The sequence below is a fragment of the Narcine bancroftii genome, chromosome 1 (genome assembly GCF_036971445.1).
Source record: "Narcine bancroftii isolate sNarBan1 chromosome 1, sNarBan1.hap1, whole genome shotgun sequence".
In the NCBI taxonomy this organism is placed as follows: Eukaryota; Metazoa; Chordata; class Chondrichthyes; order Torpediniformes; family Narcinidae; genus Narcine; species Narcine bancroftii.
Window position 1 is genome coordinate 448,650,656 of NC_091469.1, and position 26,192 is coordinate 448,676,847.

General features: G+C 38.7%; 2 long non-coding RNA genes across 3 annotated transcripts in view; both read right to left on the minus strand.

Moving 5' to 3' along the window:
* Positions 1-26,192, minus strand: part of LOC138751771 (uncharacterized) — a 692,174-nt gene that overhangs the window by 155,348 nt on the left and 510,634 nt on the right. The gene's annotated exons all lie outside the window — the stretch shown is intronic.
* Positions 21,235-26,192, minus strand: part of LOC138751766 (uncharacterized) — a 68,290-nt gene continuing 63,332 nt past the window's right edge. For both annotated transcript variants that reach the window (XR_011350168.1, XR_011350169.1), the window contains exon 4: positions 21,235-22,793. This is a non-coding gene — a long non-coding RNA (uncharacterized lncRNA). The remainder of the gene's footprint in view (positions 22,794-26,192) is intronic.

Here is a 26,192-nt window from a genome sequence, read left to right on the forward strand (position 1 = left end):
TAATTTCTTTCCTGCAATCTTTAAGTTCTTCCAGGGCCCTAAACTTCCTAAACCTTGCATTGCCTCCATTTCTTCTTGACTAAATTCACAACCCACCTTGTTTATCCAAAGTTTTGCTAAGATTCTCTTACCTTGCAGTCCTTATCCATTCTTTGCACTTGAACATGCCAATCCAGAGTCTAATTAGTTGGTCCTTAAACAACTGCCTTATGTCAGTTGTAGACTCACCCAATTAACTCCCCTCAAATCCTGTCTAATCATGTCATAATTGACCCTCTCCCAATTTAGTACTTTTTTACAAAACCCAAGTTTATCCTTGTATAGTAACTATCTGTGAAATTAAGGAAGTTGGACTCAGAATTGGCAAGCCTGCAGAAAGCAATGTACTGGGAGGACTGTGTTCTGCCTGGAGGTCAGTGACTAGTGAATTTCCACAGTGATCTGCTCTGGGAACCCTGCTCTTTGGGCTTTTCATAAATAACCTAGATGAAAAAGTAGAGGGATGGGTCAGTAAGTTTGCAGATGACACAAAAATTGGAGGTGTTGTGAATAGTGTAGAAGGTAATCGTGAGTTACAACGAGATATAGACAGGATGCAAAGTTGGTCAGAAAAGCAGCAGATGGAGTCCAATTTAGATAAATATGAAGTGATGCATTTTGAAAGGTCAAACATTGTTAATGGCAGGATTCTTAATGTGTGGAAGAACAAAGGGACCCTAAGGTCAAATCCATAGGTCTCTCATGGTGGCTGTGCAGGTTGATAGGGTAGTTAAGAAAGCTTATGGTGTGCTGGACTTCATTAGTTGGGAGATTGAGTTCAAGGGTCCAGAGGTAGTACTGGAGCTCTATCTTTCTTTGGCTTGGCTTCGCGGACGAAGATTTATGGAGGGGGTAAAAAAGTCCACGTCAGCTGCAGGCTCGTTTGTGGCTGACCAGTCCGATGCGGGACAGGCAGACACGATTGCAGCGGTTGCAAGGGAAAATTGGTTGGTTGGGGTTGGGTGTTGGGTTTTTCCTCCTTTGCCTTTTGTCAGTGAGGTGGGCTCTGCGGTCTTCTTCAAAGGAGGCTGCTGCCCGCCAAACTGTGAGGCGCCAAGATGCACGGTTTGAGGCGTTATCAGCCCACTGGCGGTGGTCAATGTGGCAGGCACCAAGAGATTTCTTTAGGCAGTCCTTGTACCTTTTCTTTGGTGCACCTCTGTCACGGTGGCCAGTGGAGAGCTCGCCATATATCACTTGGAATGTTGTTCAGTTCAGGTTTTTCATTACAGGAAGGATGTGGAAGCTATGGAGAGGGTGCAGAGGAGATTTATCAGGATGTGGCCTGGATTAAAGAATTTAACTTCTAAGGCAAGTTTAGCAGAGCTAGAGCTTTTTTCTTTGAAGCGAAGAAAGATGAAAGGTGATGATAGATGTCTACAAGATGATGAGAGACAAAAATAGGGTAGGCAGCCAGCACCTTTTCCTGAGGTGAGAGTAGCAAACACCAAAGGACATCTGTACAAAGTGAGGGGAGGAAAGTTTAGTGGATACATCAGGGATAATGATTTTTTTTGCACAGAGAGTTATGGGGGCTAGGAATGCCTAGTGTGGTGGTAGAGACTGAAATATTAGGGGCATTTAAGAGATTCTTAGACAGGCATATAGATGAAAGAAAAATAGAGGGTTATGAGTAAGAAGGGCTTCTTTTTTTGGTGCAACATCGAGGGCCAAAGGGCCTCTACTGTGTTGTAATGTTCTATGAAGAGTGAACACCATTGCTGAAATGTTCCTCCACGGAAACTCTGGCCTGGTTGGGCTCATTTGTCCAATATTTCTCCCTTCCTGGTTGGGCCATCTCCACTACAGCAATCCTGTTGCTTTTTCAGCTTTCCATAATATGTCTACATAGCTGTTCCTCACCTCCCTGTGGCGATTGGGAGGTTCAGAGTGATCGCTCCTATTGTATTTTTGGTCTCTCTCCACATTGCCTCAGCAATTGAGCCTACCACTGGGTCCTCACAGTGCAGCCGTGACATCTCCTGACAAGCAAGGCTACCCTTGCAGTCTCTGTAATAGGCATGCTATCAAAATTCCAGTTACAATTCCAAGCTCTGGGTTCATCTGCTTTATCTACAATACCCCTTGCATTAAAATAAAGACACTTCAGCCTTTAAGTCTTGCTATGACATTCACTTGTCTTTTCCTGTCCTTCCATTTGGGCTTGCTAGTATCTGCCATCTCCTCCTTGCTGCCCTGTTGCTCAGGTTCCCATTTCCCTAACATTCTAGTTTAAATCCTGCTGAGTCGCGTTAGCAAACCTTCCACTGATGATATTGGTCCCATTTCAGTTCAGATGTAACCATTCCTTCTTGAATTGATCCCATGTCTCTGGAAGAGAGTCTGATCATCAACTCCTTTGGCCTGCATTAAACTGCACTCTCTACCTATTTATTGCCTCACTAGCACATGGCAACATGTTATGGGTGGGAATAGCCACAGGGGATCACGACACTCTCTGCTTTTTACCTTTACTCTTCCTGGTGCTCACCCAACTTCCTAGTCTGTACTTAATGTGTGATCACATCACAATAAATGCCAACTATGATCTTCCCTGCCTCTCAAATCACCAGAGATTGTTGATTTTGAATAACTTGCTTATAATCGCACATTTTAATATTGATGACAACACTTTTTACATTTATTTTACCAGCAGTAACATCTTGTGGTGAATATAAATAGTCTGTCCAGAACCAACAATACAATAGTGAGGAGTGAAGTAAATCAGAAAATTGCCACTATGACATTTCAAATATTTCATCAAGAAACATTCTTAAGTGCTGACAAAGAAACGTCTCATATCCTGTTTCAATTTACAATCCTACTGGTGTGAATTTGGCAGTAGTTCATACATAAGTCAATGACTGCATTCATCATTAACCCCAGATTATTCTTCAGAAGTCAGAGTATGTTATAAAAATCAAATGTTTCTCTTCTGAGAAATTTGCTGGATGAATATTTAGCACTGGTGTGATGGAACTGAAATGGCACATTGTAAGGGGTAAATTTGACATGTTAAATAAATCCCAGCATGCTGTTCATTTTTGGTAGATTTCCCATACATGTGAATGTAGTTAACATAGGTGGGGAAACTGAAGTGAAAAAATCATGTTCAGTTTTTTAAATTCTCGTTATAATCATATTCATTGTTTTCTAGTTAGAAGTGAAGTCTGTGTTTTATCTATGTGAAAGTTCCATGTACCTGTACACAAATCTGCAGAGCTGCATTGTTACACATATTGGAAAGAAATGGCAAAAGCAGCAACATTCTGGTTATTTAGTCCCTAAAGATGACATTTGTAAAGTATGATGGAAACCACAGTTGCTGGATATGTATCATCTGGGTGTTTGCTTCTGCATGAATGTTTGCTCCAAATCTGAAATCTTGGATACCTGTATTACAAGTGGCTCAGACAATGCTTTGATGGTTTTAAGCACTACTTGGACAATAAAATAATCCAAGGGTAAATACTGCTTTTAAGTTAAATTTGTTTCTTGAAAAAGTGAGGAACAAGCACACACAGGTTTCTATAATAATATTGGTAGTTTTGAAAGAAAAATGAACTTTAAGGTTTATTATTTACTGAGTTCCTAACAATGCTATTTTGTGATGATAGAATCAGGAAACATTTTAATGTAAACATTCTCTCTATTTAGAGATATTTCCATGGTCTGGCTGTTCCTATCTCTACAAACTCCACTAGCCCTGCAATACCCCAAGGGTTCTCTGTTCACCCAAACTTTTAAATTATCTATTCCATTGTGGAGACCATTCCAAAGCCTTGTTCACACCATCCCTCTATCTTTCCTTCAATTCTCCACCTTTCAGCTCTCCATTCACAGAGACATATCCCCTCCCCATTTACATTTGTGCCCTCCTTACCTTATCCACCTTTTACCTCCTGCCTATGAGAGATGGCTCTTCCCCCTGACTTTCTCTTCCCCTCCCACCCCCACACCCCACCATTTGGTTTGGGTGCCTGTCTCCATTTTGTTCACACCTTGATGAAGGGCTCGAGCCTGAAACATTGGTTATGAATCTTTATCTTTGCTACATAAAGTACACAATTTGACCTTCTGAGTTTCTCCAGCATTGTGTTTTCATTTTCTACCCCTTCTTCATTCTTCAAGATTGTCCTTAAAACCTACCTCTAATCTAATCTAATTAAACATTATTGGATGACCGTTCACCACAGCACATTAAGAAGTTATACTACATTTCTTAATACATTTTTTTGTGGGAGACATAAATAGAGGCAAAATATTTAAGACTGAAAGGCAAACAATACTCACAAAGCAAGTCAAACTTAGGAACGATATATGTGAATTATCAAAGAAAGTTGAAAAGGTTTGTTGCATACATTATAAATGTTCAACAGAATAGAAAAAGAATGTGGCTGTTGTAATGGCAGCACTACTGCTGATGCGGACCTGGACTGAAGGGGGAGCAGAGACACAGTGTTGCTCTGCAGAGTACTATCATCCGGTTGTATTGCCGACGGGTCCATACAGGCTTTAAATGACTGTTAAAGGAGCTGATGGTGTTTTTACTTAAAATCCTGTACCGTGGAGTCTATACCCAAGATGGTGGCACCTGTGCTGGCATTGGCCTTGAGGGGTTGCAGACTCTAGGGGAGCAGTGGACTGGCACGAAGCACCTGAAATGGGGAGAAACACCCCCACCCCATTGAGAAGGAGAAGCATAGGAAGCAATTGTACAAGACGGTGACCACAGCAGTTGATCAGCGAGAGGCTCAGCAGCTGAAGGACCCATACAGGCTGCGGGCTGTTAGTGACTGCAGTCAAAGGACTCTCACAGTCTGTGGGCTGCTGGAAACTAGGTTTCCAAAGAGGCTTGGGTACTGAAGGCTTCCTGAGCTATCTGAGTTTTGGATTGGGAGCTTGTGTTGCCGATGGATAGAACAAGAGTCTGTGAGGCTGCGGGAGTCGAATCCAATGACTCTGAAGGGACTCTCTTTTGCTTGTCTTTCTATTTCTTTTACTGTAATGGACACCGGGCAATACTACATCAAATCAAAAGAAATAGAAACAATTCAGAGAGTCATTCACCAATTTATTTAATAGTGGTTACAAAAAAACTGAAGCAATCAGAGCAATCTTGGCCAGAAGCATAAAGTGGATGCTATGTCGCAACTGCACCATCAAAAAGAAAGTCAGCCAATTTGATTCACTCCATGTGATATCAAGGAATGGCTAAATGTACTGAACACATCAAAGACAATTATACCAGACAGCAGCATAAGATCATAAGAAATAGGAGCAGGAGTAGGGCCATCTGGCTAGTTGAGCCTGCTCTGCTGTTCAACAAGTTCATGGCTGATGTGGTCGTGGGTGCAGCTCCACCTGCCTGTCTCTTCCATAAAACTCTTAATTCCTCTCATAGGCAAAAATCTAACTGTGTCTCAAATATATTTGATGAGGCAGCCTCAACTATTTCCTTGGGCAGAGTATTCCACAGATTCATTAGTCTCAGGGACAAGCACCTCTGTCCTAAATTTATTCCCCATAATCTTGAGTCTATGTTCCCTAGCTCTGGTCTCACTTGTCAGTGGAAACAACTTTCCTGCCTCTATCTTTCATAATTTTATATGTTTCTATAAGATTCCCTCTAATTCTTCTGAATTCTCAAGCACGGAGGACTTGTACATCAGAAACAGCCAAACCTTTATCTAAGCTGTTCCATTACCAACTCTGATGAGTATGAAGTGTGTTTATATCAAAGCAAGAAACATTATGGGAAAGGCAGTTGTATTTAGAGTCTGTATTAATTCATGGAACTATAATGTTTGGCCACTACAGAGACTTGGTTGAGAGAGGGGAAGGAGTGGCAGCTCAACATTTCAGGATTTCAATATTTCAGACGTGATTGGGATGTAAAAGAGGTGACATTACTCATCGGGGGGGGGGGGGGGACGTCACATGTGGACTCTGAGAGAACATGCAGGTGGGCTTAGCCACTAACATAATATGGGTAGACCTCAGAAGTGAGAAAGGTGCTATCACTGAGATATGATTATAATAGAGATCTCCCAATAGCCAGTGGGACGAAATAGAACACATATGTAAGCAGTTTATGGAAATATGTAAAAGTATTGTTGTGGTGGGTGCCTTTAATTTTCCCAATATTACTGGGACTGGAAGAGGCTTAGATGAGAAAGAATTTATCAGATGAATCCAAGAGGTTTCTGTAAACAGGATGCAAATGGTTCAATCAGGGAAGAGGCCTTTCTAGACCATGTATTGGGAAAATGAGGCTGGTCAGGCAGAGTTTCAGTGGGTAAGTATTTTGAGAACAATGACCACAACTCCTAAAGTTTTAAGATGATTATGAATAAGGATAAATCTGGACCTTGGGGAAAAATTGTCAATGGGGGGGGAGGGGGGGAAAGGCAAATTACAACATTATTAGACAGGATCTGTGGATAGTATATTGGGGGAAATAACAATTTTGGTAAGTCCATGTCAGACATGTGGGACTCTAATAACCAGCTGATCAGAATTCAGGATTGTCCTGTTCCAGTTGAGGTGGAAGAACGGGGACAGAAAGGTCCAAGAACCTTAGATGACATGAGATGTTGTAAATTGAGTAAATAAAAGAAACCAGAAAATGATCTATGGTTATTTAGTACATTGGATTCAAAATAGGCATATGGACCATAGATCACAGATACTTGTGCAGAGGGCTGTTTTACCTGGCTGGAGGTTTGTGACTCATGGTGTTACGCAGGGATAAGTGCTGGGGCCTCTCAAGTTCAAGTTCAAATTTACTGTGAGAGTACTTACATAAGATTCCTTTTCTTGCAGGCCTGGCAGAATTTCTACTTCTCAGGAGTGTAAACTATGCTCAAGAAAATGATATGGATACAAAACAGAGAAATGTAAACAAACTGACCACTGAAAGAATAAATATTCAGTAATAAATAATGTGCAAAGCATTGCTAAATTAGTCTATTGTCTGTGTTAAAATTGGATGACTTGTAAGTTTCCAGATGACAAAAACAAAAGGAGAATTGTGGATAGTGAGAAATTTGTCAAAGGATTCAGCAGGCAATAGATCTAGTTTTGGAGGTCAAATGTAAGGGGTAATACTGTATACAATAAAAGCCAGGAGCCCTTGAAGAATTGTTGTGCAGAGCAATCTTGGGGTGCAAGTCCTTTGCTCTCTGAAAGTGATAACATAAGTAGATAGGGTAGTAGGCATGCTTGGCTTCATCAATCAGGGCATAGAATGGAAAAGCTAGAAGTCATGTGATAGCTATATAAAACTTTGGTTGGGCTACATTGGAAGCATTTTGAGCAGTTCTGGTCAGCACATTCCAGGGAGGATATGGAGGCATTGGAGAAGGTGCTAAAGAGATTCATCATGATTGGAGAATGTTAGCTCTAATGAGAGGTTGGAAAAACTTAGATTGTTTTCTATGGAGAATTGGGGTTTAACCTGATACAAGTTTATAAAATTATGAGAGGCACAGACAGGTTGACAGAGCTAGGGTTTTTCTCTTTTGGTGATAGAGTGGTCAGCCAGCACTTTTTTTCCTGGTGCAATCATTGCAAATTCAAGAATGCATTGGTGTAAGGTGAATGGAGGAAAGTTTAGGGAAGATGTCAAAGCTATGTTTAATTTAAACAGAGAGTGGTGAGGCCCCTCAACTCTTCTTCTACGTCAATGACCAATTTGGTGCTCCCTTATGCATCCTTGATGAGCTTATTGACTTTATCCACTTTGCTGCCAACCTCCACTCCAACCTCAGTTATATATCTTTACCTCCTACGGATGTTGAGTTCCTCCAGCATTTCTGTGTTTTTTCCTTGAACTTCATTCATTTCCTTGTACTTTATTCAGTTTATTTCCATTTAGATAATGAGCCTTTAATTCACCCACTCATTCATTCTCACTACAGTATTGCAAAATCATCTCCACAACTTGTCCTTCCAGCTATTTTCATGTCATTAGTAAATTTGGATAACTTATATTTTGTACCTTCCTCCAGGCCATTAACAAAACCCACCAAAACATTCAAGAGTTCAAAGAATCTCAGAGCCACTAATGTCTAACCCAACCATTCTCAACCTTTTTTTTAGTTATTCATTCCCCCCCCCCACCCCCCCCCCCCCACCCCATCCCCACCCAGGACTCGGCTTGAAGTTCATGGGCCCTGATTCCTGTGAAGCAGTCAAGTTTTGGTGTTTTCTGTACTTTTCCCCTAACAACTACATTAGCAAATATTTAGCCTCATTTACATGAGGTGAAAAGGAAACAAAGTTTTTACTTAAATGTGCTGTGGCCCCTGCGGGGGGGGGGGGGGGTATGGGTGGAATGTATAGCCCCTTTGTGAATAGCTGTTCTAACCTGCATCATAAAATAGTGCAACTTTAATTGGATATTACTTAGATTCTGAAAGTGTTTCTCACTTTTGCAGCAGTACCAGATAAATAATGTGAGATGAATTCCTAAATATTCAATTAGAAATGGTTTAGTCTACATTTTAAAGGAAAAGTTCATGCTGAGGAAACTGCTGAGAGAAAAGAGACAACAAGTCACTAGAATTTTTGAATTAGCACTTGGGCTGGAGACTGCTCCTGTGCTCACTGTGAGTTTCAGACCCAGGAACCAATAGCATCAAAATGAGCAAACTTGTTCAAACATGCTAGAGGTTCAGTAATTGTAAATATCATTAAGATCTTTGTTTTATGTTAGTTAAACATTTCATTTGCACAGAACCTTTCAGTTAAGTGTTACCAGGCCCAATAGTTGATGGAGAATTGGCAGGAGAAAGATGAGGAATTAACGGAAGGAAAAATCCAGCATTCAATATATTGATTCTGATTATAAACTTAATGAAGAAACTGTCAATAAGATAGTATGAATGAAGAAGTGAATACTTTTCTCTGCTGGCTGTGACAAGGCATGGAAAGTTGTGGTCCATGACTGGATAGATGTGATGAAATGTTAATTTGAACTGCATTCTCAGACAGTTGCATTGACTGTGAACTTGATTTCTTCTGCTGTAATTTTCAAGAAATTGCCCAAAAGGAAGTAACACTTCAAAGTCTTATTTCCAAATTTTAGCACAAAAAGAGCAGAACCTACATGGCCACCTCCTTATACCAGTGATTGAATGGCCAAATACGTTGTATTAGAAACCATCAAAATCTCACAGGCCTTGGCCAGCTTCTTAAAGATCTATAACAATGTCATCTCTTCCCCCCCCCCCCCCCCACACCCCCCACCAACCCTGTGCCAAAACCTGAACTGCCAATGGGTTCTGAACTCTGGCTAGATGACTTCCCACTATGACAAACTGCAATGGAAATGAGGAGCTACTCACAGACCAAATATGACTTGTGTCCTGAAGAGGGCATGAATGAACAATGCCATCTATCCACCCGGACCCCTGGCATTCTAGGAGAGCATCCACTTTGTCCCCAATTGTTGTCAAGATGGAGGCCTCCTGACTGCAGTATTTGGACAATAGTCAGAAAGCTCAACAGCTGGCAGCCATTATTGGTACTGCAAGACTTTTAGAAAAGCAGCAACTTCTGGATTTCTGCCCCCATTTCAGGAGCCAGGCTTCAGCCAGGAGAATGTCTGGCAATGTCTAAAGCTCAAACCCAGAAATGCAAGCAGAGAGAATTCACAGGGCTGTTGTGACCCTTAAAATGCACTCATTTTAATGCAGCAACGTGAGGCTACTATCTGTAGTATTGGTGTTCCCACTATACTGTTTCTGGCTACACCTTTGTGATTTCAAAATTTGGAATCAATCCAGATCTGGAGTCTGTAATAAAATACATTTAAATTCATGAGCCACATCTCACATAGATTTTACAATTTGAAGTCTGGCACATCTCCTGTCCTGGCGGAATCTGGCAACTTTATTTTGCACTTGTTGGTTTCTCATTCTCTCAGCTCAGTCTCATTTTCAGCTTCCTAGGAATTATGGGGATCAATCATTGTGACCTAGATTTATTATTACTGAGTCACATTCCTCTGTGAGGATTTTTTCTTATAACCATAGTTGTTTTAATTTGTACCTCATCATTAGCTGATTAAGAACTTAGCAACAAAACTGCTCTTATACACACGCAGATAGATAGGCACACTTACACACACACACACACACACACACACACACACACACACACACACACGCCCGCGCGTGCCTGAACATAGACAATACGGAGATAGTCATTTTACAATCTTCAATCCTCTTTTGTCATCAGCAAAATGACTTCACGTAGTCCTTCATCTTCAGAAAACTTGCTCATAAAATTGCTTGGTCAGTTTTCATCCACTTCAGCTGTTGATCCAATGTCTTTCTTCAAATTGGGATATACAGATTGTCACATTTAATCCTAACTCTTTCTGCTTCTTTATTTGCTTTTTGTATGACAAGTCTTAAAGTATTCTATGAATATTTGGAATTCTGTACTATTAAGTCATGGACCATGGACAGATTGAAGTATTTCTGGAATTTCTAAGATCTTGTTACTATGGTTCAAGAAGTACTTTGTAAGTTACTGGACTACTTCAACTGGATGATTAAAAATTGAACAAAATGAAAAAGGGCTTTGTTTATCTTTTATCTTGCATCATCTAGCCTGAAAAACCTTCCTTAAGCTCCAGTGGTGCCACCATCAATGTACCACCATAACTACACCAGCTAAAGCCACTGTATCAACTCCTATCACCCCAAAGAACTACAGAGGTTTAGAGAGAAAGTTCATTGATATCTCAGGACACTTGGGGATAGACAAATACCATCGTCCTGCCAGTGTCTGCAATGCAGCAGAAAAAAAAAATCCACATGGCTGTATTTTCAACCTGTCTTTAAGTCTCAGTCATATGAGGACCAATTTTCCATCCACAAAGTTTTCAAGAGGTGACCAACCCTTGCTATCATATGTAGTCAAGAATTGATATTGCATAGCAATGCTATACCAGTGCACTTTATTGATTTTTCACTAGTCTTTATTATCTTTTGCACCAGATTCTAACATCCACAGTATCTTGTATCTCCTTTCAGTCTTTCCAATCTTGACAAAAGGTTCCTGACCGGAAACAGTAACTGACAATTTCTGTCCATGGACACTGCCTGGCCCATTGAGTCCCTCCAGCCTCTCTGTGTTCACTCAAGATTCCAGCATCTACAGTTTTTGTATTTCTCATTACTCTTCAGTCAAATCTTCAACAGCTAACATCTGTCATGAGTTCTTCTGAAGCCTATTAAAACATTTTTAATCTTTTAAAAGTAATTCTCAGTCTTTTCTAAAGTTGATCAAAACAGGAAAGGAATCCTTTCAAATGCACACCACCCAGGACATGCTCTGTTCTCACTGCTGCCATCAGAAAAAAGGTAGAGGTGCCATGTACTACCAGGTTCAGGAATAGTTGCCATCCCTCCACCACCAGACTCCTAAACAAAAAAGCTCAATCAGAGATGCATTTAAGGACTCATACTTTGCACTTAATTTATTATTGAATATGTACTTTCTGTATTGCACAGCTGGTTTGTTTACATTTCTCTCTTTCGTATCCATATCTTTTCTTGAATACAGTTTTTTGCACTACAGATAAGTAGAAATTCTGCCAGGCGTGCAGGAAAAAGAATCTCAGGATTGTATGTGATGTCATATCTGTATTCTAACAATACATTTGAACTTTGAACTCTTCATCTCCTGGCTAACCCTGGGAAAGGGACAAACACCTGCGATTTGCTTATCATATTTTTATATTCAGCGCAAGAATGAAGAAACCAGGAGCAAGACTAAGCCAATTTTCTCTTTAAGCCTGTACTGGGCAGGAATGGGCCAACTTACCCTTTGTGTCTTCCCTGCCTTTCAAATGATCATGGCCCATCTGCTGCAAGCCTCCGTCTCCTCTACTTTACTAGTTCCACATAACCCACATTTCCTCAATCTTTCAAAAATGTATCTACATCTCCTTTACTGTTCTGGCCTCTAGAGCCTTCTGATAGAAAGAACTCTTGAGATTCACCATCCTCTATGAGAAGTCCCTACACATCTCACTTTTACATGACATGGCATATGTCCTTATGGTCATCCGGAACTTGGTTCCCTCAAGTAGATACCTTTGCAATTAGATAATACAATTACAAGTACTATACCAAGTCTAACAGGAAGGGCTATGTGTTTTTTTCTGAGTTATACAATCAATACTGTAATAAAAGATTGAACAAATTAATCTCTTTAAAGGGATGAGAGATGGTGTTTTAGAGGAAGGCATAATGAAAGTGTTTCCACATTTCGGCAAGCACAAAACTAGAAGCTATCATTATAAGATAGTTATCATAATATTAAATAAGGAATTCAGAGGAAACTTTATCAGAGATGTGAGAATGTGGACTTCACTGCCACAGTAGGTAATTGAAGTTAATAACACAGACATGTTGAATAGAAAGTGAAATAACATTTTGAGGGTGAAGGGAATGATAAGGGTTGGTTAAGGATGGAAGCTCTTTTAGAGCATAAATAAGTTGGGCTGAATGGTTTGCATCTGCGCTCATATTTTAGGTACTTCTCTGCAATGTTATTTAAGGCCAGAATTGTTGGCAGCTTTTTATAGTCATATACCAAGATTGTTAAGCTACATCCAGCTGGTGCCTAACACTTTGAGCAATAATAGAGCAGAGGGAAAGAATATCAGGAGAAAAACTTAGATGAGAAGAGAATAACATTCAAGGGAGTGATTATAAAAATACAACAGAAATAGAAAAATTAAAAAAAAACAAAGAAAAAGGCCAAAAAAATCTTCTATCTATTCGGAATAAAATTCAGCCAAATCACAAAAATGGATGGGTCTATATTTTGATCCCCGATGAACCAAGTTAGCTGAATTACATTGAATATCAAAGAGGGATTGGAGTGCTTTAACTTAGTCTGATAATGACAAATATTCCTGTTTAACCCTACCCTCCCCAACAAAACATTAATTATTGGCTGTAATCGCCACATGCTTTGTATAATTAAATTTATGGTGACGGTACTATTGGATTACAGCAAAGTTAAAAGAAACTGAAATGTGGTTGATGCTGGAATTGAAAATATGGAAAAAGATGAATATCTTGGAAGCTTGGAAGTTTAAAACTCAATTTTTTTTATTTTGAGGTGCACAAAAATATTAAGAGCAAAGTAAGTACTTTTATTGTAAAACACATATATCAAGAGAGTATTGATGTTACCACAAGTGTATCTCAAAACCAACAAAATTATCTGCAGCATTACCAGTGAAATAAAGTCAATGATAATATGATGGAATCTTAACCTGGTTTAATTTAATGGAGAATTTACAAACTTCTTGCATTTGAGTGAAAGAAGAACCAAATATTTCAAAATGTCATTCCCAAAATCATCGATGAAAGGAAGATTATCAATGGTGGAAATTTGAATCCAAAGCAAAAATTGATTTTCAGTGGTCGACAATGAAAATCCTTCTTCTCTTCAAAGTTCATTTGTTTGGTTGTTTATCACCCTATGTTTTCTAAACCTTTTATTCAAGGTGGTACTGAGGATTTAAGTCAGGATGTCTTTACTTTCAGGAAAGAAACTAGTTCTGGCACCAAAGTGTGGCCTCAAGCTTCTCAAAAACTGGAAATGAAAGTGGGAAATTTGTGGGTTTTGGACAATAACACTGAACGACTTCACTATAGAATTGGTAAAACATGTGTGCTTAATGTCAGTACGTAATTTAAACCTGACAGGAAACTGACAGAAATGGATGGGCATCTGTCTTACCCAACATCTAATTTTACTTCAATGGAAAGTAAAATTTGGCAGTGTGCAAAAAAAGCACCTGATCTGATCCTATCAATTTACTGTCAGAGAATTAAGTTAGAAATGACTTTCTTCTGAGATTCTTCATACATTCAGAATTGTACACAATATAATTCCTGTCTTTAGTATATCTGTAGTATTGAAAGGATGATACCTGAAAATAGACCCACGTAACCCTGGAAAGGGAGATAAGGGGGAAAAAAAACAAAATTCATGTGCTTACAAATGACTGCCGTAAAATCAATAATCAACATTGTAGACTTCTAAAAAGAGAAGTTATGGGATTGAACCCAATTGGCTAAATGTCTAATGCTTCATTGGCACTTGTATCATTTTTCAGAGCTTATAATGTTTCACAGGCAAAATTCCTCATAGGTCTATAAAATATAGTGAGTACTAGCATAGATCAGTAGAAATATGTCTGCTGACATTATCGTTGAGGAATGTAGAAGCTTCAAAACATTTCATATTCAGACAGGTATGTGGTGATATTTGTGTTATAGATGTAATATTTTTAAACTGTCTTATAAACTGATGGAAGTGATCTAATAGAGGCAGGGAAAATGAAAATACATGATTTCATCCTCAGGCAATGATGGCTTCAGGCTGTTTGGGGTGTAACTAAATTGACTTCTCTGGCGACAGAAGAATTTAAGGGTCAGTTGTGTCTCAGTTGGTAGCACTTTTGCTTAAGAATGGGAGGTTGTAGGTTCCACTCCAAATAACTAAGGACAAAGTCTAAACTGGGACTTTGCTACTGTGTTCATTGGATACTGTGCTGTCAGAGACATTGCTTTTGGTTTAAAATAACACCACTTTCCTTTTATTTCGATGCTACTATGTAGAAAAATGCCAATGTTACTTCAGGGGCTTAATATCTATCAAAACCTGACATCGAGGAGCAATATAAAAGCAGATGGCCGAAAGTGTAATTAAAGAAGCAGGTTTTAGGTTCCTTTTTAAAGGTGGAGATATTTGGGAGGGAATTCTAATGTTTTGGCTCTTGGCAACTGGAAGCTTCTCAATAAGAACTTAAGGACACAGGAGCAGAAATAGGCTCATCGAGTTTGCCCCACCATCTAATCATGAGCTGATCCATTTTCCCACTCAGCCCCACTATCCGGCCTTCTCCCCGTAACCTTTGATGCTCTTGCTAATTAACCTATCAATCTCTAGCTAAAATGCACTCAATGACTTATCACCCACAACTGACTGTGGCAACAAATTCCACAGATTTACGACCCCCCCCCCCTCCCCGGCTTAAGAAATTCTTCCACATCTCTGTTCTTAGTGGACGCCCTTCAATCTTGAAGTTGTGCCCTCTTTTCCTAGTCTCTCCCACCAACCTTTCTACATCTACTCTTGTTCGTGCCTTTCAACATTCAAAATGTTTCAATGAGATGCCCCCTCATTCTCTTAAATTCCAATGGCCAAGAGCTGTCAAATACTCCTCATATGATAATCCTTTCGTTTCCAGTGGAGTGATGAAAGTCCGAGTACATTGAACAGTACAGCAAAGGAAATGGTGTCTTGCACCACATGCTTGCCATGTAGATCATATTCAAATTAAACTAAAGCTTTGCTGCCTGCACATAATACCTATTCCTCCATTTCTAGCATATTCAAGTCTATCTAGAAGTCTCTTAAACACTCCTATTCGATCTCTTTCTCCAAGTAACTACCATACTCAAGTTTATCAGTTTTATGAAATTATGAGAGGGGCTGCTAGGGTATTAGCCTCTGATGCTTCAGAGAAAATAACCCACGTTTTTTTAATCCCTTCATAAAGCTCATACCCTTTAATCCAGATTACATCCAAAGGTCTTGACCAAAAATATTGACTGAACATTTCTATCCACAGATGCTGCCTGACCCACTAAGTTCCTCCAGCATCTTATTGTTTGATTAATATTCTATCATCAGTTTTTATATTTTTCTTAACCTGGTAAATCTCTTCTGTACTCCGCTGTACCCCACCCAAAGCCTCCGGATCCTTCCTATGATGGGAGAATAATACCCTTCTACCACTACCCTCTGTCTTCTATGGGCCAACCAATTATTAATCCAAATTATTAATTCACTGCAGATCCCCTACATCTGTACCAGCTAGATCAGCCTGCCATGTGAGATCTCATCAAATGCCTTACTAAATTCCACATAGCCAACATCCACTATCCTTACCTCATCAATCCCTTGTCATGTCTTCAAAAACTTAAATTTTATTTCAGGTCATGTCATGACCAGTTTTTGTTTAGGTTTTCATTATCTGGCCTCTGAACTGGGCGGGCAGTACTATTTATAGAATTATACAGCAAAATAATTTATTGTTGGTAGGTAATTTAAACCTGACAGGAAACAGGCCTCAATGAGCATTAACCAGCCATTTAGATTAATCCTGCATTCATCTCATGTTTTATCCTTCCCACATTCTCATCAACTTCCCCAGATTCTACCAGTCACCTATTCACAAGGGGCAATTTGTAGTGGCCAATTAACCACCCCTACCTGCACATCTTTAGGATATGGGAGGAAAATTGAGCACTTCGAGGAAGCTCACATGAGCTTCATGCAAACTCAATGCAAATAGCACAAAACCAAGCAATGATTATACCTCAAGCACAATCACTAAATAAACATGCAGATATTTGATCATTTATCCTTCTGATGTTATTTCTCTGCATTGATTAGCTGAATCTTGTGTGGTATTCAATTAGCAAATAAATTTAAAATACTTAACTGGCCATTAAGCACTGTGGGATATCATCAACAGACCTATTTTTATATGCTTTATTCATTAAACACATATTTTGGTCATACGCCTTTTGTAGTCAGCTTCCAGTGATAATCCAGTAATGTCATAATGCATGGATCAGTGACAGGGATCTCCCAGTGGCCAAGTGTTTCAATTCTATGCCCCACTCCTGCACTTATATGTTTGTTCATGGCCTCATATATGGTCAAACCAAGACTATCTGTAAATTGGAGGAGCAACACCTAATTTTCCATTTTCCCACTCTCCAGCCAGATGGCATAAATATCTACTTCTCTGGTTTCTTCCTCTCTCTTCTCCATCCCTCTATCTCCTATCCTCCAGTTCTCCACCCCTACCATCTCCATTCACAGAGCCATCCTCCCTCCCCTTGTTTGCTGGTGTGCCTTCCCTCCCTTATCCACCACCTCCTGCCTGTGGGACTGTGCTCCTTCCCTGCCCCACCCCATCCGCCATTTTGTTCAGGTGCCTGTCTATATTTTGTTCATACCTTAATAAAGGGCTCAAGCCTGAAATATTGGTTATATATCTTTATCTTTGCTACATAAAGTACACCATTTGACCTGCTGAGTTTCTCCAGCATTGTGTTTTTACTTCAACCACGGTATCTGCAGACTTTCGTGTTTTACTTCAAATAATATATTTCACTATCCTGGGTGAATTTGTTGAATTAGATTTCATATATAACAAAGCTAAGTGTAACTTTATCTTTATTTTGTGTGTTTGGTGCTGAATAATGTGAAAGAAGTAATGTGAAATTATTTTTCCACTTTTTTAACTACCCAGATGTATACTTAATCACTCCAACAACCGAAAACTTCTATTTCCCACAACATCCATCAATCATTGTATTCTCTTGCTGGTGGCATCAATTAATGTAAAGTTATTGGCTGTTTTATGTTGATGGTTCATCTCAACTGACAACTATCCAAGTACCCAATTCTTATTTGACACAAAATATTTAGTTAATCAAGAAAGGAGACAAGTCTGACTGGACATGATTCAGAAAGGTCAGTTTTTTGACCACCTTGTCCAGAAAGATATTTTTCTGTGTAAATACATACCAAGTATTTCAATTAATCAAAGTGCATCTATTTCACAAAAGTTTATTCAATATTACCTTTTCCCTACTCTTTCCCAATTGCTCTTTCTAATTTGGCCTATCCACTCCCTTTTCAAATCATGCTTTATGGTGCATACAGCAACAAATACCATATCTTCTGAACTAAATCAATTAACTATTTTTCAAACTTTTTATTTTTCCTCATTTACTGATTAACAGAAACAATGTACTCTTTTAATTTATTTCCTTTGATTCAAAGTTTTTGTTATTTACCTCTTTGCATGAATTTGCTTCTGTAGCAGCCCTAGAATGTTTGCTTAACTTTAAGACATGTTGTATGGGCTTAAATTAATGTGGCAGTTAATAATTTGGAATGGCAGAGGCCCAAGCCCCATCTAATAAATTGAACAGGTTTTTTTTTGTGTCTGACAGCTTTTTTACATGAGTAGGATATTGAAATGAGGTACTTTTTCCTCATTTTAAATAGTTAATTTGGTTCCAGTATTGTGCATTATGGGCACTTGTACAGTAAATCTGAAGATTCCTTCGGATGACACACCAGAATCTTCAGGAAATAGTATTTCTGGGGTCAGAGAAGCTTCTCGGAACAATTGGCTTTGCTCCTGATCTGAAATATTTTCCTCTTTTACCAGCCACTAATATGTCATCCATCTGACACTAATATGGACCATGGTGCGGGGTGAAATTGGTGAGGTGCTGAAAGGCAGACTACATAATGAACTCTTACAGGCACCACTGTCCCAAGGTTGACTAGTGATTCAGGACTTGAAACTTATTGAGTGGGGGAAGTCAGATTTGAAGAAATGAGAAGGGATTTGCAGAGGGTTGTGTGGGCTGATCTTTTTGCTGGAAAGGATGTGGAGGAAAATTGGAGGGCATTTAAGGGTGAGATTTTGAGAGTACAGGATCTTTATGTTCCAGTCCGGTCGAAAGGCAAGACCAAAAGTTCAAGGGAGCCGTGGTTTTCTAGAAAAATTAGAAATTTGGTTCGGGATAAGAAGGAGGCCTAAGCTAAATATAAGAAACAGAGGATTGAGATGTATGATTGTTACTTAGATTGCAGGAAGAACCTTAAGAGGGAAATTAGAAAGACAAAAAAAAGGTATGAGGAGTCCATAGCTAATAAGGTGAAAGTGAATCCAAAGGGTTTTTACAGATACATGAACAGTAAGAGGAGGATTAAGAATAGAGTATGTCCACTGGATGATGGGACCGGTGGACTATGTGAGGAACCGTATGAGATGGGAGAGATATTGAATGATTTTTTTTCTCATCTGAATTCATGAGTGAAAGGGACTTTGGGCTATATGAGATAAGTGAGGCAAAGGGCTTAGTTATGGAGAGGTTAGGGATTAGTAAAGTGAACTTTTTGGAGCTTCTAGGATCAAAAAAGGTGGATAAGTCTCCTGGTCCTAATGGGATTTTTCCCAGGACGTTAAGGGAGGTCAAGGAGCTTCTTCACTCAGCGAGTGGTGGCAGAATGGAATGATCTTCCAGAGGAGATAGTTGCGGCAGGGTCCTTTCTGTCATTTAAGAGAAGGTTGGATGTGAGGGGGCTGGAGGGTTATGGGTGCAGAGTGGGAGGGGGAGCTAGTGGAGTTGTTCAAGTGAACTGTCGCAGACTCGAAGGGCCAACATGGCCTGTTTCCATGCTGTAAACGGTTATATGGTTAATAAATAGTGAAAGATAGTGAAAATTTATGAAAGTAACATCAGAATAATTATAATGATAATAATGAATTTATTGTCAGATATGTTGTACAATGCAGATATATGAGCTTAAATACTTACTTGGTGCAGTGGAACAAGCATGTTGTTAAAAAAGAAACAAGCAAATAATATACATAAATTAAATTAAAAATAGATAATAAATAGTTAAAGTTATGACAGTGTCATTAAAAAAAAGTGGTGTTACAATAATTTGGACAGACCTTCTGAGTAGGGGACTAAAAACATGCAGCCTTGGGGTGCCTCTGCATTGATGAGTAAACAAATTAAATAAAGCACTGAGAAACTCAAATTCAGTTCTTTCAAAACTAGCAAAACATTTCTTTAGATAGTATGAGTTAGGGTGAAGAAACAACTGAACTATTAGCATCAAATATCTCATGATATTGTTAAACAGGAAACACTGGACTTTGTATTTGGACACTTTATCTGTGGTAATCATTTTTGAATGGCCATGTCAATATCTAGGACAATACATAGAAGTGGTAACTTCGTCTGAAGTTGGTAAGAAGGTACAGCCACAGACAAGACAACTTTAACCTTTGCATAACGGGGACAAGGCTGATTGTTTTTTAGTATAATGAAGAGAACAGGAATATATTCTGTTTAGTATTGAAGTGACACAAAAGTGTATGTTTTTTACAAGTGTAAAGTCTGGATCAATACAAGATTCAAAATATAGACCCTTTGCTAAATGTCAACAAGCAATGAAGAGCCATCTTTCAAATGAGATTTCAGGAAAAAAATGTCCTCTAATCATCAAAACTCCCTTTCCAACATATAAAGTGAAACCCTGATTTTATGCGCCCTGATTTAACATGATGAGTCATTGTACTAGGGTGTCGAGTTCCCAGCAAGAGCGGGGACCTTGGGCTCCTGGGCAGGAGCAGGGACCTTGGGCTCTGGGCAGGAGCAGGGGCGTCAGGCTTCCAGCAGAAGCAGGGTCTTTGGCTCCTGGCAGGAGCAGGGATCTTGACCTGCCAGCAAGAATGGGGACCTTGGGCTCCTGGATTGATTTAAAATGCATACAGAATAACTGGGATTATCCAAATAAAGGAGAAATGGAAATGATATAGATTAAACAGCGGAATACAATTTAATCCCAATTTAGCACGACCCTGCTGTTTTTACAATAAGATTTTATGGACCCCATCGATTGAGTTGTAACAGGGTTTCACTGTAATTAATTTTCTGCAATTAATGCTGACCTTCCCACAAGTGTCAATAAAGGGTTAATATTGAAAAAAATTGCTTTGAACAAGTAAGAAGCCACAGCATTAAATATTTATAATTTATCAATAAGGTTGACTTAGTCAAGATTTCCAAGCAGTACATGATATTATTCTGGAATTTGGCATAATATTTAGTTCAGTTTTCAGAGAGATTAAAGAAATGTCTATTAAATAAGACATAACTATATTGTCCTGAAATATTGAAACATGGCTTACTTCGCCAAATTATTTTCTTAAGAGGCCTACTACTTGTTTCCTTTACATATAAAACATATGTACATGCCAGACTATTTTTGATGAACAGTCAAGGGAAATTCAACTAAATTCAAGCATGCATGAATTTGCATAAATAAAGCAATCTCCTGAATGTAATTGTAAACTATTCACTCCATTAGTGACCCTTGGAATACGATGGATTCAGCTTTCTAAAGGAACTATCAACTGTCCCAAGTGGATAGCGAGTGTGCTTGATATCGGTCCAAATAAAATGAAAGAGAAGCAGACCATGTATTATTTTGACTCAATGCAATTTATTTGCTTTGTGAGAAATCACTTTGATCATGAAACAATTTGGATTTATAAGGATTGCAAGTATAACTTAACTGCAGATTAGATTAAAATACTGCATAATTCTATGAGACAACATGACCTGATGAAACCAGTCAGCATCTGAGGACTATTTATTCTAGTTTCCAGCAATTAAGGAAATAATCTGAAAATATGTTATAGGCCAGTGGTTCTCAATCTTTTTTTCCCACTCACATACATACTTAAGTAATCCCTTGCTAACCACAGAGCACTTATGGCATGTTATAGGCCGATAAGAATTAAAAATAGCAGTGAATCAGGTTAATGTTGTCCTCAATGGTCATTTTCATTTGAATTCATAGACAACAAAAAATCATTTTTTATTTTCCACGATTGTAATATTTGAATTATTTTGAAAAAAATGTTGAAGAATGACTGAACCACACTAATATTTTTCAGAATAAGAGCAAATTCAGCAGAGATGAATCACAAAGTCCTTTGTAAAATATAAAACAGAATAAAACAAAAATTTCAAACCATTATTATCGTGGTATGTCAACATAAGCAAATTAATTCTGAATTGCCAGCTCTTAATGCTCATCCCCTGTTTTGGTGACTTCGCTTTGTGCTCCAAACAGGGATTTTTTTTTGTCAGTGGGTGTAAGAAAACGTTTGACTGTTTATGGTTGAATAGTTTATCATCAGCGGCTCTGAATGACTCACCCACTCCCACTGTCTTCATTAGTAGGGGGATGAACTATGTGGCTGGCAAGTGAACAATCTCCTGAATGTAATTGTAAACTCTTCAATGCTATTGGGCTGCAAATGATCAAGAGGAATTTCAGCAAATGGCTTTAATTGAGAAAATAAGGAGAACTCATATTTATTGGAAGAAAGTTTAATAACCACAGAACAAAGGCAATATATGGTAACAAAGTTTATCATGCAAAGCATTATTATGATCTAGAATGCATTTACTGGAAGCAGATAATATTTTATGGGGAAACGCTCATAGATCAGTGCAAAATAATTGCAGTTTAACCAAATAATTTCCCAAAACTGGGATTTGTCATGCAAGTAAAGACTCCCAGATTTGCTTTTAGCAAGAAATATTCTGAGAATGATAAAATACTAGACACTTCATCAAGTCCAGGTACAGTGTGTGATATTGCAGTAACTCACCAACATTTGCCCTTAGTCAGCTGTCAATACTAATTTTAGTAGTTTCAAAGTCAGGACATCTCCCCAGAAGATAGAGGATCACTGAGTTTGATCCTTGCTTTGTACATCAAGTCTCTGATAATGAAATTAGTTTAAAGGAATCCTTTAAAGAGAAATGATACCAATTCCTTAAAGGGAAAAGATTATAAGGCAATAAGTTAGAGCAGATGAATGGATGAATTGGATAACTCTTTCTACCATGTACAATGTGCTGAATGACTTCCTCTTGCATCCTCGTATGGCTCTAATGAGTCATGTGGGTTCTGCCGCTGCTTTTCAGCTTTTGGATATTGACCACATTTACAACAATTTTCAAGATTTTTCATCTCCGTTAGCCCACCAGATATTCCAGATGTCACATAATTTCCAAGACAAACTGAAAAAGAAGCAAAAGAGATGAAAGATATTGGGATCCAAATTGGTATTGGCAGTGCCAGCTACAATTTAACTTTCTGTTTTAAATGGATACCTCTTCATATGAAAGGCAAAGGAGTCAATGTGCATAAAAGACAGATGATCTTGTCATCGTCTTAAACAGCATGGAATCGGGCACTTCAGCCCAATTTGTTGATGTCGATCATGTTGTGTACCTGAGTGAGTCCCATTTGCCAGCATTTTGTACCTATTTAAGTATCTGTTAAAAGTTTGACACTACCACTTTCTCTGGCAGTTCATTTCATATACCCACTACCCTCTGTGTGAAAATGTTGGCCCCCCTTGTTCCCTTTACATCTTCCCACTCTCACTTTAAACCTATGGCTTCCAATTTTATACTCTCCTACCCTGACAGAAAGACTATGAATATTTATCTAATCTATGCCCCTCATGGTTTTAGATATCTTTGCAAGGTCACCACTTAATCTCATACACTCCAGAGAATAGAATCCCTCTCCAGCCTCCCCCTAAAACACAAGACCTCAAGTCCTGCTAACATCCATTATGAATCTTTTATGCACTCTTTCCAGATTAATCACACTCTTCTTCAAGCCAGGCATCTAGAACTGTGTGGTCCAATTTAGTATGTCAACTGTGTGAGGCTGATTTGACACCAATATCATTGCTTTGAAGGCCTGTGCTCCATTATTTTAACTTTATGTTTGTATCATTTCACCACTACATGTGAATTCAACAGCATGAAGAATTCTTCCAACAGTTTTGTTTTTAAAAAATTGCCATTACCTACAGATTCATGGCTGGATTATGCATCAAGATTATGAGTTTTGGATATATTTTAACTGCCGCTAAGATTTTCAGGATAATATAAGGATTTGTCTGGCTGGTGGTGAAGTATAAATTTTTGGGGACTTCAAAACTTTTGCTAACACCACGAGTCACTTAGTGGGGCTTTCTCTTGGCATTGAACATTACTGGGAGAATGAGAATAAGCAGAAATGACTTGAATTTAAACAGCACTTTTAGAAAGAATTCCCAAAGGCTTCACACAAACATTATTAAACACATTTTGACACTGAGCTCCATGAAGAGATTTAATGTGAATGACAAAAATCTGCAACCATAATATAGGGATAAGGAAGGAAATAGATAGCGAGACAGAGAGGTTTAGGAAAGGAATTCTTGAAATTAGCATTTGAGAAGCTGAAAGCACTGTCATCAGGACCATAAGACATAGGAGTAGTATTAGAGGCCATTTGGTCTATCATTTGCCCTACTATTTCATCATGGCTGACCTACAATCCTCTTCAACCCCATTTTCCTACTTTCTCCCCATAAACCTTGATTCCCTTCCTAAAACCAAGTTGTTGGGGATATTTAAGGTGGAGGTAGGTGGCTTCTGCAGTAGTCTATGGCCACGAATTCTACAAATTCTGGATAATGAAACTCCTCTTTATCTCTGTAGCAAAGGGACATTTTTGTTTTCTGAGGCTGTGCCTCTGGTCCCAGATTCCCTCACCCTAGGAAACATCCTCTCTATGTCTACTCTATTCAGGCCTATCAGTAGGTTTCAATGAGATACCCCCTTATTCTTCTAATCTCCAGTGAGTACAACCCCAGAGCCTTCACAAGCTCCTCACATGAAAATCCTTTCACTCAGGGGATCAAGTCTTGAAACATTCATGGACGCTTGCTAATGCCAACACATCCTTCCTCAGATATGGAGCCCAAAACTGCTCACAAGGTTCCAAATGTGACCAATGCCTTATAAAGCCTCAACATCACATCCCTACTTTTATATTCTATCCCTCTTGAAATTAATGTTAGCATTCCATTCCTTACCATTGACCCTATGTGGAAGTTTACTTTTTGGGAGTCTTACATGAGGACTCCCAAGTCCCTCTGCCCCTCCAATTTTTGAATTCATTGCCCATTTAGAAAATAGTTCAGACTTTTCTTCCTTGTACCGAAGTGTACGATCATGCGCTTCTCAACATAAGTTCAAGATGATTGACACATATACCAAGGCACAATGAGAATGTTTGTTTTATAAGTAGTGCACTTTAACATTATGGATGGCACATTTGGCTTAACAGTTAGCACAATCCTGTTACAGCACTAGAGATCGGGGTTCGATTTTGGCACTGTAAGGAATTTGTACATTTCCCCGTGTCTGCATGGGTTTACTCTGGCTGCTATAGTTTCCTCCCACCACTCAAAATGTACTGGTGTTTCAGTTTAATTGGGTGCAATTGGACACTATGGGCTTGAGGACCGAATGGGCCTGTTACCAGGCTGTTTGTCTAAAAAAAATTATACAACCAGTGAAATGCAGATTGATACAGAGCAAAGGCTTGTATGACATTCATTCAGGCATCTGATACTAATGGAAAAGAAACTGTTCTTGAAACTGGTAGTGAGTGATCTCATATTCAAATTTCCTTCCAGAGAGGAGGAGACGGGAGAAAATGTGGCTGTGTTAGGAGGAATCTTTTAATATGTCAGATTCTTTTCAAAGATGGCAGAAATGATAGATAGATAGATGGGAGGTTAAAAGGGTTGAATCCAGATAGCTTTGAGATTTGTAGGGTTGGAAAAGATTAAAGAAATGATCAGGAATAAGATTATGCTGGGATTTGAAAATTGAGGCATGATTTGTGTAAGTCAGTGAGCACAGAATGAATGGTGAAAATTTGCTGTGAGTATGAAGAGCAAAGATATGGATGACCTCATATTTACTGTGGATGAGACAGGTTCATCAGCAGGCTTTTCAGTGTACTGAGCAAATAGATATACATATCTATTATCCTTCTTCTGTAACCTTGCCAACTAAAATTATTAACCGAGTCCAATACAAGAAAATTGAATACATGATGTTTGGGGTTGTGGCCCCATTCAAGAGAAAATAACAAGTGAACAAATTTGGAGGAAGATAGCAGATAGTTGCAAAAAATATAAGGTTGTGATTGTGGTGATTTAAATTTTCTACAGATTTAATTTCATTTTATTTAATTTAGACATACAGCATGAGCCCATTTCAGTTCACCCAGCAGCAATAGGAATTCACCAAGATAATGGTATCTTCAAAAGAATAATTTTTATTATTATTACTAATATAACACTTCTTACTTAACTCTAAACTCTACCACTATGCACACACATATATATATATAACATCATGTACAAGGCGCTCCTCAACTTAAGATGGGGTTACGCTGCAGCAAATAAGTTGAAAAAACTATAAATTGAAAAAGAATACCGCACCTACCATTTTTTATAATTAAATTTTGGATACTGTGACAAAGTATATAGATGTTTTTGGGAGATAAATTGGGAAAGGTTTGTTAGAGTAGGTCACACACAAACACTTTAAAACACAGAA